Source organism: Pholcus phalangioides, unplaced genomic scaffold (assembly GCF_987345545.1).
Source record: "Pholcus phalangioides strain wild (caught in Gottingen) unplaced genomic scaffold, Ppha-v1.0 ptg000013l_1, whole genome shotgun sequence".
In the NCBI taxonomy this organism is placed as follows: domain Eukaryota; kingdom Metazoa; phylum Arthropoda; class Arachnida; order Araneae; family Pholcidae; genus Pholcus; species Pholcus phalangioides.
The window spans coordinates 8,916,455-8,928,137 of record NW_028301606.1 but is presented as its reverse complement, the minus strand read 5'-3'; positions in this window follow the sequence as shown (position 1 = coordinate 8,928,137).

The window sequence follows — 11,683 nt, the reverse complement described above, 5'->3', positions numbered from 1 at the left end:
ATATGAACGTGTAAGCTGTTGCTTCTAGGTTATTACAGAGCCTGAGAATATAACTTTGCCCGAAAAGGAGCGCTCATGATGTCCTGCAAAGGACTGTTCCCCTCAAGAGGGAAAGTTCGCTGAACCTTATCACTGGGGTTCGGAGATCGATCTTACTTGAAAAAAAACTATCACATCACAATAAATTTTCTCAAAAAATCAATTCAATAAGTAGGAAAGGGGTGACACTCTTGGATGAGGGTCGAGGCAAGAAGCGCCGAAAGCATTAAGACAGTGCCGTCTTAACGCATGGGCCAACCTGGGCACGGCCCGTGGCCTCAAGAGAAGAGGGGCTTCATATAAACGAGAGAAGTAGTTGACTTTTTGCGAGAATTTTCCAAGTATAGTGCCTCAAGAGCATCATGGGCTCCCGGACCAAATGATTTTTCTACGACGGCCCTGCATTAAGGTAAGGGTAGCTTAAAGTTGCTTCGTCCCATGTATACGGGGCTCTCTCACACGCATACATAGGAGGAGGAGATACATTGCATTGTTTATTCATAAATTATTGGAAAAGGGGGTTTGTAGTATTAAAGGTGCTTAAAATATCCCGAGCCCTCATGTTCTGGCATTTACGGCTGGAGCCTGGAATAAAACGGGGGGGGGGGGCATGAGAAGAAAATATGGTTCGGGGGAGGGGGGGTCCACGGGCCGGGAAAAAAAGTTGGGAAACGCTGATTTTTAGAAGCTAAAGTTGGTGGATTTACCGACAATTCGGAACATTTCTGGCAAGAAACGCCTACAGCCTGTATTTATGATTCCAATTACCCGTATTTTTTATTGATCAAACATGGTCACCCCACCCCCCAAAAAAATGCGATATCTGCGATGTCGTTATCACCGCGTTTGATTGTATTCAAGCATTCGGAGATTTTTTGCTGCCGGCTCGTGTTAGTCAACCTACTACCCTCCCTCTCCCAACACCTATAATGGTTGCTATTTGAAGGGATCAATTGAATCCTCCCGCGCACGACTAAAGCTACGGCTTCGGAAAATACTCTCGATCCTGAACTTGATAAATATAGAACAAACTCCTATATACGGGCGAGGATTTCTAGGGCTTCATTTAATCTCAACCGATTTTATTGGACGGTTATCGTTCGAGAGAATGTACCTTTTTTTGGTAATGGCACATTACCAACACTTGATCTTTGTATCACACTAGAATATGAAACAAGAAAAATAACGGTTACATTGGCAGTCTTACCTGGAAGGGTCGAAGTACAGGGTCTGGTTTGATGCATAGCTTTCTTCAGGTGGAGAAAAGAGAAAAGAAAAAAATTATTGTGTCGTCCTTATAATTAACATTCACATCTTCAGCATATCATACGGCAGGGTTGCACAACCTCCGACCCGCGGGAAGAATGCGGCCCACTCCAACGGGGTTCCATCCGGCACGCGAAAGGTTATCCGAAAAAGAAATATCACTAGTAAAAGGATGGACCATGTCCTTCATAAAAGTCAAGATCCGTGTGGTGTTCAGCTGAAATTGGTTTTCTGTGGTTCCCAACTTCGAGGCTTCAATGCGATCTGATCTCCCCGTTGAAAAGTCTCTCGCCACAGAGAGCAACAGCCCTATATAACGCTATAAATGTTCAATCTTCACTCACAATTTTAAGTATAGATGGCAGCACTAATTCCCGCACAATATCATAACGTACTCAGACTAGGTACACACACTTCCGGCACAACTGAACAGGTAGTAAATTGCCCAAGGCGACAGACCGGAGTTGTGCTCGGTTTGACAGAAAAATGAAAGGGAGTGGAAAAACTTCTAACTGATTAGTTGGTGAATAAAATTTACTCCATTTTTTCAACATAACTTTACGTTACGTTAAAAATTTTGTAATTTCACGATGTAGTGGCGAACTATTGAAGCTGAGACTTTGATTCACTTTTTCTTTCAACAAGAACCCCTAGATTGCATTTCTGGACTTAATTCTGAATTATTTTTGAAAATGTGATTTACACATTCTGGCTTTAAAACCAGCCTTCCTAGAGATAGGAGGTGCTACTTTAGCCAGTACCATCTATTGCAGAAGGCCTCCGAACGAAGGTCGTGACGTTACTGAAGAAAGTCATCTCACCTATAGCCATTGGATACGGCAGGCCGACGCATGCGCCATCTTTAATTTTTTTGTAATATATCCAATGGCCATAGGTGAAATGACCTTCTCCAGTGACGTCACGAGCTTCGTGCGGAGGGCCTTTGCTATTGATGGTGTTGCTTTAATTCTCCCCCCCCCTTCAGTTTCTGGCCCTGAACTACTACGGCAGAAATACTGCATGTCTGGCTCACGGACTGAAAAAGGTTGCGCACCCCTGTCATACGCGACAGCATGTATTCAATGTATTCGGAAAGACTTTTCTCATTAAAACACGAAAACTAAACATAAGCCCGGTACAAATGCAGAATAAGTCGAATTTGTCACCGTGGGTAATTTTTAACGCCAAGCCTGTCGCCAGTATAATCCCATTTATCCTTATCTATATGGCTTTGATGTGGCCGATGCTCAATCTCAGAGCTCCGCCTTACCCGGCATAAATGCAGAACACGATCGAATCTGGTGCTATGGTTTATTTCTAACGCCAAATCTAGTCGCCAAAATGAACCCCCCGATGATCATTCTTATCCATTTTGTCTCGATGTTGCTGATGTACGAGAGGAAAATAAATTATCTTTCATTTAAATTATACAGTATTGCATCACACCTTCAGGTTACCATAAAAAAAAAAAGCAAAACGGAATAGCACCCATAATAGGCGATTTCGATTAAAGTCATCCGTATTGTGCATTCAAGCCATACAAAGCTTATAGCGTTGGAACTTAAGGAAACCTGAAAGATTTGTTAAGGGGTCATTCAAGTATTACGGCAGCATCGGGGGGGGGGGAGAGGGGTTTTGGATTTGCTGACTTTTGATGACAAGGGGGGGGGGGGTTTGAAGGTTGCATACGCCATCTACCACCCTTTTTGAATATATGAAATATTCTAAGCTGGTGACGAAATTTTGCTGACAAGGAGGGGGGGGGTCAGTGTTTTGCTGACTTTTGCTGACAAGGCGGGGGGGGGGAGGGGTCAAAAATGGCTAAAAATCTGCTTACGTTATACTTGAATGGCCCCTAAGACTCTAGCAAGACATACCAAACTTGAAACGCGGTAAAAAATAGACTCAGGCGATCAATAAAATCACGCCAGGATAACACACCTCTTGTATCATCCTCTGAATATTAAATCCCACAGTATAATCTCATCCAGTACCCCCAGACACCCCAGGGTTACCGAAATCGCCGGTTAATTACCGAAATTCCTGGAAGGCATTTGAACAAGAAAAAATTTTAATCTTTAACTTCTGTCCATAGACACGCACAGGATCCGATTTCCGTAGGGCATTTGCCTAGGGTCCCATGGTTTATGGGGGTCCCAAAAATTTAAGCAACATATCGACTAACGAAAAATCTTTGATATACGCTCAACTCTATTTTACCCAAGGCTCCTAACCCGAATGCACCGATGGGTGGGACGGGTGTGCAACCAGAAGCAAAACCCAGGGCTCCTATATCAAAGTCGGCCCAGGACACGTAGGACACGTAGTAGTAGTGGCCTGTTTCCACCTATTCTCTTGAGGTACGAATCTAGTGCACGCTGATTTCTGATTCTGCGAGTCGGCGCTGTTTGCTATAGCGCCGGCGCCTTAGCCGGGAAAGTCACGTATTTTGGCGTCCCATTTGCAATGTCGATGGAGAAGTTGAAGGCTGAAATTTATGTCCCCCCCCCCCCCGTGCTGTACCCGGAGCACCAAACCCTCCTACTCGCCCATATGTTCGACCCAAGGTTGGACTAGCCAAAGCCAGTTTTAGTAGAGCTGGTGTTGGACTATATAACTCACAGCCGGATTTACGGAGAGTCTACTACATACTGAATTTCTTGTAGCATTTCAGTACCTTTGTACTTGGGTTTAACTCCGAAGCGGATCCCTGATCACCCTCTGATACCAAAGGACCTGAAAACATCTAATCCTTTTTTTCTGGCAGCAATAAACTGTTCAAACATCGATGTCATTTACATTTAGAGAGGGTGCATAGAGGGAGTGGGTAAGGCCTCTTGATAATGAAACATAACAATTTTTTCGAAAGTAAGCATGTAAAATGGTAGGTAGGCACTTTCAGCTTGGTAGGCACCCCAGAACTTCATTTTACTCCCCGCCCCCCTCCTCCTTCGGAGGCCCATGATGTTCATAAATACAAATACAACGCCACAACAGGCAAACTGCCCAGCGAGGTGGCTGACTTCAGAACATCATGGATCCCCGAGCCATTTTTTGGAGGCCCTACCTACTACTGCTACACCACACATGCACCCCCCCCCCCAGCGGAACTCCCAACGAATCGGTACATGCGGGAATGTGCGTGTACGTGTAGTAAAACCTGACGTGAAGTTTTTTTTGTTTCTCTGTAATGCTTGTTATGTGTAGTGCTGCCATCTGCCACCAGTTTTTCTAACTATGAGTGAAGTGTTATGATTGAATGATTTATCGTTGTAGGACTGTCGCTCTCTGTGGCGAGACTTTTTAACGGGGAGATCGGCTCGCATTTGCGCCTTAAAGTTGGGAACCACAGAAAACCAACTTCACCGACCACCACTGTGGCGTTCGAACCCGGATCCTCGCATCGCGAGTCCGTCACTATAACCACTCGACCACCACAGCGTGCCAGCCAAGACGACCCTTGTGTGATTGGCACCTTTCATATGACGACTACTTTCTATAGAGCGAGATAGACAGAAAAAAAAGGGTCACTCACTCACCTTTGTCACTGGCCGTGCCCTCGTACGGAGTGTTCTTGGTGGACATGAGAGACTCGACGGTCTTGCATCCTCGAGTCAGGGACGAAGCTCTGCTACTTGATCGATCCATGTGTCGATGTCGGTCGGGGGAACTTCTGTTATTTCCAGAGACTCTAACACGAATCCGTGCTGTTAATATTGGTCGTATAACTTATAGATACAGAATCATGATATATAAGAACATATTAATTATCTTAACTCATGATGTCGGCTCTGATCTGTGTTTCTGGGGAGATTTTACTACGATTGGTGTTTTTCAACGGGCAGTTTCCCGAGGACCCACCTTGGTCAAACTTCGAGAGATAGAGCGAAGCAAACCTTCGGCGATGTCGTAGCCGTTACATATATTCTCACTCTAATTTCTGTCCCGCGTTCTGAAACATCCCATGGCACCCTTCGCAGAACCCTCGAATATAGTTTTCGGACCATCTTTTGAAAACCAATGCAATTTGAACTAAAAAAAGTTCAAAACATCAAACTAGCATGCTTGAACAAGTCCTACGCCACTCTTTTGGTCGCTCACCGACTTAACCCTCCCCCCCCCCTGCTCTTTAGGACACTTTTTGTCATGCTCTCAAAATCAGCGGTTCTCAACATTTCTTAACACTCGCGGAGCTCTTTTCAGTGTATAATTTCTATGGCGGAGCACCTTTTTGTACATAATGTTTATGGCAGAACATTGTAGGCCTCTCTTATTTACTTATCTATCAAATTTGCTGATTCATATTATTTTCTTCGAGTCGCCGCGGAGACCCCCGGAGGTGCACATGGAGTCCTGGCTCCGCGGCGCACCGGTTGAGAACCGCTGCTCTAGATCACTCTTGTGTTTGCGAACTCCCTAAATCAATCGTTTGGTCACTCACTGACCTAGTCCCTCATTTTCTTGGCAGAAAAGGAATTTATAATTTTTTTTTACCGTCTGTAAAATTTTTTTCCCATTTTGCCAAATTTCTTGGTCTTCAAATTTACCGCTCCCTCCGAACTCACCCACCATTGGCTATAGCCCGTTATAGGTCCCGACTGTAACTACGCTGGCACATTGGGACATCGATTGGGTCGGACACGAATTCTCGCTCACGCAATCCTCAAAATTATAGGGAGATTTCGAGTAATTATTTCTGCTTCCATTTTTCTTCTACTTAGCACAGGCATTTTAAACCTGTTGCTCCCTGACGCACCAAGAGTGCTCAGAACTCGTGTCTGATTGCGTTCCCGCGAGCACTTGTGTGTGTGTGTGATCAGTGACCCAATTAAACACCCTGTCCCGTTATTCATATACATATATATGTTACCCTCAAAGCTCGAAGTTCCCCAATTGGCCTTGAGTTTTTCCGAAGTGCGGCCAATTCGCGAAGTGGACGGAGATCCTTTGTCTAAGTTCGATGTGCTGCTTTAAGACGGTCCGGGGTAGGTGCCAAATTACATTTTTTTCAACATATAATACATGGCTATATATAGTAGCTGTATTGAATAGCTTCGTGTAACGAGAGGGAAGAAAAAGCTAAAAACTTGAGAGAAAAACTATAAGAATAATTATATATATACGTATAGTTTTTCCGGCAAATTTTGAAGGGAAAAAATTATTACTGCATTGTAACTGCGGTTGGATGAGTTGCCATAGCTAAGGAGGGCATAATTATCACGAAAAAATACGATGATCCTGAATCATGGCATTTGTTATCAGACTTTGACCAGAGATCGCCGGTCACTTCGCGAACTGACTGGCCAAAGCCCGAAATTTGACAATAATTGGGTCAATTTACAACGAAATTTGCCAATTCACGAACAGGACGATTTCGGGCTCTGACAGTAACATATATATAGCTTTCTGTTGGCGCATACTTAACATATTAACCCCGTCGCTCACAAGTGATTGGCAACAAATTCGGATGATCCCAATTTGACGAATCGGTGATAAATATGGTAGCCTTATCCTAACCTAACCGCACGTTAGAAAAAGGAAAAGAAGGAGAAGGAAAAAAAAAGTAGAAGAGAAAAAAAAAATTTCATAAAATTTGTGGACCCGGGACACATGTCCCTGACTCTCTCTCTCCCCCCTCCCCGACAGGGCTCTGGCCCTGGAAGCCCAGGATGATTATTTTACCATTTCTTGTTTTTTCACACTATGAATATTCACTAAAAGGATGGGGGTGGGGGGGAACATGCACATGACCCGTTCGCCCATGCGAGAGACAGACACTACCTATACAAATTGCATTCAAGGATTATAATTATCCTGATTTCAGGCAAACGTTTGTTAAACCTTGACGAAAGGATGCCGTAAGAATCGCAATGAAATGCAATCACGTACGTACAGTGTTATTAGACACCGAAAATCTTTCTCAGATATCTTAGTATTTTAAAATAGGTATTAAAATTCAAAATTATTATTATTACTCACCGATGAATTTGCAAGTTTTTGGCGGCGAGAAACGTACAATTTATTGCTGGCTACGACGATGTTGGAAGCCAATGTGCGTTCTGAATCACTTAACTAAATTCTCGAGCCTTAGAAAGAAAAATTATACAAAAAAAAATTTATCAAGTCTTTATAAAGGATTGTACGTGCGTGATAAAAAAAAATACTACCGGAAATCCAAAAATAAACTTTTGAAATTTTTTCATTGCTATATATTTGTTATTTATTCAGAGAAAGTAAAGAATTTTTAAATTATGAATGTGTGTTACAGAGAGGAGAGAGTACAAATACAGTGAAACTCGGTTATAACGACATCGAAGATTCCACCAAATTTTGTTTTTTTACCGAGGTAATGCGTGAGGTGTCTTTACAATCAAAGCTGCTTGAATGTTACTCCTTTAATGCAGCTTTTGGTTACAATCGAGGTTAACGTTTTTAAAACCTTTTTTGACGAAAAATATCATCAGAGTCGTGATTAGAGGGGGACCATATTTGATCGTGCAAAATGCGGGAAATTGGGATAATTAATACTGGACATCGTCATTTCTCTCGCCAAACACGTTGCTAAATGTCGACGAAATTACCAAATGCAGTAGCCACCGCTTATAAGAATCACTGGTTATAAGAATCAACCGCTTGAGAATAAAAGTAACAAAACGAAAAAACCAAATGCTATTTTTTAACGTAGGAAAATCATCGGTTATAGAAATTAGATTTGCACTTATAAGAATCAAAAAGTTTTTTCTCCAAAACTGTCATCGTTCATCTATCTCAGCAGAGTTATCTATCATTTATCTACCTTTGTTACGAAGCAGTGAGGATTACAGCTTTATAGCAAAGTGAGCTTCCATGAATGACAGAAGTTATTAGCAAAATGTCTATGGTAGAAAAAGAAAAAAAAACACACAAACGCAGCTCCTACCACCGACACCCGGACCATTATTAGTCACTTTGAAAAACGTTGATGAGTTATGCGCTCGTACATTAGTAATACAGTTACTGTGTTAACATTGTCGTCAGTCGACACAGAGAGAGAGCAGCAAGTCTATAACGGTACAATTACTCAATCATTACACTGCACGCATAGTTAGAAAAATTGATGGCAGATGGCAGCACTATACATAACAAGCATTACACAGAAACAAACTTCACGATAAATTCACAACACGTTCGCGCACATTCCGGCATATACCAATTTGTTAGGAATTCCGTAGAGGAATGATGTGTACGAGATGCATGTACTTCAAGTAGTAGTAATAGTAGTCGACACTCACAACGAACGATGCCTAAGGATAACGATGTGCTGTGGATATTTAAACTGATTTAAAATTTTAGGGATTAAATTTTCATTATCAATAAGACATTAATGAGAGTTGTTCCCCCCCCCCTTTAATTCAAAAACATCCCAATCTTGCGTACTCCACTGGGTACTAAATAGTGCCCCACATACAATCAAGGCCGGTTCTGCCAGCAAAGTGCAAGTAAATCATATCTTGGCTATAAAAAATCGCCCCTCCCCTTCTATTGGTGCCCTAAAAAAACCACCAACCCCCTTCAGTTGGCGAACTAGAAAACAGGCTCATTTCAATCGGTGTCTTCTGCGGCCGCGTAGTTCCACAGGCCCTGTCCACAATCGATTGATGGTTTTCAAAATGGGAAGGCGAGAAAACGGTTACAGATATTAAAGTCATTCTTGCGGAATATAAAAGAACCAAGTCAGGAATTTCAGATTCGCCATTCATGCTGCAAGTGTTTGTATAGTTATTAAAATAAAAAAATTAACTTTTAAAATAGGGGAAATTAGGATCCCTAAAATGGGGAAATACGGAACATCGCTAATTACCGGCAAAAATGATACTAAAAGTAAAAAAAACCGTAAGTATTATCAAATACCTCCGAAAAATTGCCAATCCTAGGCCATTAAGGACTACCGCGCAAACAGCAGCGAATTGAAGTAAATTCTTCGAAAGAAAAGGTTCAATATGAAGAATTTGTGAGATGAATATGTATTCAAATTCCTAATCTTAATTATCATAACAGTGTATAATAAATTTTATGAGTTGAAAAAATGCATGATTTCAATAAAGAAGAAGGAAAATGTAAGTACTCGGCTGCGTTGTTGGACATTGTCACTGAGAAGTCGATATGACTAAAATACGGGAATAGTTTAGGAAATCCAGAACGTATGGTCACCATTGAAAAGGAATGTGGAATGGGAATTTAGAAAACCATCCCTTAGAAAAATGTTTTGTAAAACCTAGAGATGGCGCTAAAGCTTTGTCGAATCTAAATTTAATTGACCATATATCCTGTTCTTCCTGGAACATTTTTGCATTTGTTTATTATTTGGGTCATCCCAGTAAAAATATAATATAATATTACGTTTTTTAATTATTTTTCCAACGCGCCCGAAGCCTACTCTTCTTTATTTAAATCAAAGATCAATATTATTACTAGGGTAACCATACGTCCCGTATTTCCCGGGACAGTCCCGGTATTTTCTGTTTTTTTGGCTGTCCCGACTTTTTAGCAAAAGTGTCCCGGTTTTTCCCGTATTTTGCACGAAGCCTACTTGAATTTTTATTCTTTATTCAAGTCAAAGATTGAAATTATTTTCAACTTATAAATTATATTATGATAACCACAACTATAAATGAGTATATGAATCTCCCACATTTGTCTTAGTGAAAATTCTTTTTCGTGGAATTCATTTCAATCCACAGCAATTAGCAGTAATGCTGCATTTCCCGCCATTGTGATTTCTCCGTTATTTCAACAATATTTGGCGACTTTGTTCGGTTTTGGCGTCATTTTTGGCGATAATTGGCGATGTCCCGTATTTTCCCGTATTTGGAATCCCAATGCCCCGTATTTCTCTCGAGGAAATATGGTCAGCCTAATTATTACTCAACTCATGAACTATATGATATTAGGGGGGGGGGGTCATTCAAGTATAACGTCAGCATCGATGAGGGGAGGGGGGTTTCGATTTGCTGACTTTTGATGACAAGGGGGAGGGTTTTGGATAATGCTTAAGTCATCAACCCCCCCCCCCCCTCCTTATAAAAATATGAAATATTCTTAATGGTACGCCAAAAAAGAGAAAAACCTGTCACTAGTTTAAACTAGTGAAAGGTTTCTCTCTTTTTTCACAATTGTGGGCACCTGAACTTACATTCTCCCTATTGATAAGTCCCCTATAGTCATAAGTCCTACTTTAGTGATCTCTAAATGTGTCGCGCGTCCAAGTGATCTCTAAATGTTCCGCGCGTCCAAGTGATCTCTAAATGTTTCGCGCGTCCAAGTGATCTCTAAATGTTTCACGCGTTAAAGTGATCTGGAAATGTGTCCGGGCCACTTAATTGCTCTGGAACTGTGTACCGCGTCACTCAAGTGATCCATAATTATGCCACGGATCAGTTCTGGGTATGTGTCGCGGGTAACTTGAATGATGCATAACTGCACTGGGGGCCACGTGCTCTAAAACTGCGCTACATATCACTCAAGCGATCTCTAAGTGTGCCACCGATCACAAGTGTTCTGAAACTGTGTCGCGGGATTGGCCTGTGAATGTGCCACGGACCTACTTGAGTGATCTGAAAATGTGCCATGGGTCACTTAAGCGATCTGTAAATGTGCCACTTATTTCATTTTTACAAAATCGTGTTTGGGGGTAGGCCACATCAGATAACCCCCAGGGCCATATTTGGCCAAGAGCCAACCTTTGGTACGTGGACCAAGGGTTTACCATACATGGCTTAGAGCAGTGTTTCACATCCGGTATGTCCCGGCACCCCAGGGTGCCCTGAGATATTATGGAAATAACTAAAAAACATATGACAGTCCACTTAAGGTCTAAAAATATTTTTAAATCGAATTAATTACCCTCCTCTCATGCATGACAGGCTCATCAGATAAGTCGCCGTCTGGTGGCAGTGTCAGCAATGTGAGCTTTGACCTAAGTTTAGTCTGGCTGTCCATGTACGGCCTCGTTCAGCCAACACCATAGTAGAAAGCCTCTGCGCGAATCTCGTGACGTCACTGAAGAAGTCTATCTCACCTATAGTCATTCTGCAAAAAAAAAATAAGGTAAAGATATCGCATGCGTCTCGGCATGCTATAACAAACGGCTACAGCTGAAATGGACTTCTTCAGTGGCGGCAAAGCTTCGCACGATGGCCTTCTGCTGTAGATGATGTTGGTTCAGCGCACACGAGCTTGAGGAAAGAGAATTCGTTGGTTTTGTAGTGTAATGGTCTTGGGTGCTCACCCGGAAAATGAGGGGACGGAGGTCCGATTCCCCGCAAGAACAGCTGAATTTTCTTTCTTGGATTTACATTCGCATTAGCCAGCTGCCGAAACTTTGGAAGTAATAACGGAG